Raw genomic sequence first — 2,500 nt, 5'->3', positions numbered from 1 at the left:
CCTGGGTGGTGTGAGACGGGAGCTGTCCCCGGGGCCGTGGAACCCAAGCCGGGGCAGTGGGAGCAGAGGCCTGGGTGGTGGGACCCAGCCCGGGGCCGTGGAACCCAAGCCGGGGCAAAGGCTGGAGCTGTCCCCGGGGCCGTGGAACCCAAGCCGGGGCAGTGGGAGCAGAGGCCTGGGTGGTGGGAGCCAGCCCGGGGCCGTGGAACCCAAGCCGGGGCAAAGGCTGGAGCTGTCCCCGGGGCCGTGGAACCCAAGCCGGGGCAGTGGGAGCAGAGGCCTGGGTGGTGGGAGCCAGCCCGGGGCCGTGGAACCCAAGCCGGGGCAAAGGCTGGAGCTGTCCCCGGGGCCGTGGAACCCAAGCCGGGGTGGTGGGAGGCGGGGGCTGTCCCCGGGGCCGTGGAACCCTGCCCGGGGCGGTGGAACCCAAGCCGGGGCAGTGGGAGCAGAGGCCTGGGTGGTGGGAGCCAGCCCGGGGCCGTGGAACCCAAGCTGGGGCAGTGGGAGCAGAGGCCTGGGTGGTGGGAGGCGGGAACTGTCCCCGGGGCTGTGGAACCCAAGCCGGGGCCGTGGAACCCAAGCCGGGGCAGTGGGAGCAGAGGCCTGGGTGGTGGGAGCCAGCCCGGGGCCGTGGAACCCTGCCCGGGGCAAGTGCGAGCCATAGCCTGGGTCCCCATTCAGTAACATGACCATAGGCACAGTTAGCTGACATGACCAGAGGCGGAATTAGCTGACATGACCATAGGCGGAATTAGCCTACATGACCAGAGGCACAGTTAGCTGACATGACCATAGGCACAGTTAGCTGACATGACCAGAGGCGGAATTAGCTGACATGACCAGAGGCGGAATTAGCTGACATGACCAGAGGCGGAATTAGCTGACATGACCATGGGCAGAAGTAGCTGACATGACCATGGGCAGAAGTAGCTGACATGACCATGGGCAGAAGTAGCTGACATGACCATGGGCAGAAGTAGCTGACATGACCATAGGCACAGTTAGCTGACATGACCATAGGCAGAAGTAGCTGACATGACCATAGGCAGAAGTAGCTGACATGACCATAGGCAGAAGTAGCTGACATGACCATGGGCAGAAGTAGCTGACATGACCATGGGCAGAAGTAGCTGACATGACCATGGGCAGAAGTAGCTGACATGACCATAGGCACAGTTAGCTGACATGACCATAGGCAGAAGTAGCTGACATGACCATAGGCAGAAGTAGCTGACATGACCATAGGCAGAAGTAGCTGACATGACCATGGGCAGAAGTAGCTGACATGACCATAGGCACAGTTAGCTGACATGACCATAGGCACAGTTAGCTGACATGACCATAGGCGGAGTTAGCTGACATGACCATAGGCACAGTTAGCTGACATGACCATAGGCACAGTTAGCTGACATGACCATAGGCAGAAGTAGCTGACATGACCATAGGCAGAAGTAGCTGACATGACCATGGGCAGAAGTAGCTGACATGACCATAGGCGGAGTTAGCTGACATGACCATAGGCACAGTTAGCTGACATGACCATAGGCACAGTTAGCTGACATGACCATAGGCGGAGTTAGCTGACATGACCAGAGGCGGAATTAGCTAATATGACCATAGGCGGAATTAGCTGACATGACCAGAGGCAGAATTAGCCTACATGACCATGGGCAGAAGTAGCTGACATGACCAGAGCTCCAATTAAAAGTTACCTTCTTCTGAAGGGACAGATTTGCTATGTGTTACGGAGCGAGAGTTCCAGGAGGTCCCTGTGAACTCGTGGCTTCCTCCCTTAATGCAACTAGATGGCAGATACACTGGGGAGGTAGGTGCATATTACTAGGGGCACGGCATTTTCGATCAAAAAAATATTTCTAAGTCAGGACGGAGGTTCATTCTAAGGGCACGAGCGACCGATCTAAGCCGTGTGGGAGGCCCTGCACCCCGGTCAGGGTCCCCCTTCACCCCCTGGCGACATCCTCCCTTGGAAGTCTGCCCGGTGGCCCCCTCCCGCGCCCGGCGCCGGTTCAGGCCGGGCTGGAGGCCCCGTTCCTCGGGCTCAGGACCGGGCTAAGCCCCCTTAAGGACCTGGCCAAGCTCTGGTCACGTTGCGGGAAGGGGGGGGGGGTTGACCTCCCGTGCCCGGGCGCCCGTTCATGCGGGCCTGGAGGCTCCCATTTCCGGCTCGAGAACTGGGGTTTGCGCCCTTGGCTCCTCCGTGCGTTCCCTTTCAGTCTCTGGTCATGTCTACCTTCTCCGGAGGTGATTTGGGAGCCATGGTCATGTTGAGGGGAATTTTCGGAGGGAAATCCCTATCTTTAACATTATATGACCAGAGTCCGGACTTTTTCGGCTCCGTCAGAATCAAAGTTTTCAAAAAAACATGGTCATGTTCCCTATCTTTAACATTAGATGACCATGGCCACCTCGGGGCCGTTTGTGGAAGTCTGCCGAGGGCGGAGGCGAAACGGGGCTGCGGGGCGGCGGCGACTCCTGTTCC

This window comes from Acipenser ruthenus, unplaced genomic scaffold (genome assembly GCF_902713425.1).
Source record: "Acipenser ruthenus unplaced genomic scaffold, fAciRut3.2 maternal haplotype, whole genome shotgun sequence".
Lineage (NCBI taxonomy): Eukaryota > Metazoa > Chordata > Actinopteri > Acipenseriformes > Acipenseridae > Acipenser > Acipenser ruthenus.
Note: the sequence above shows the minus strand (reverse complement) of the source record.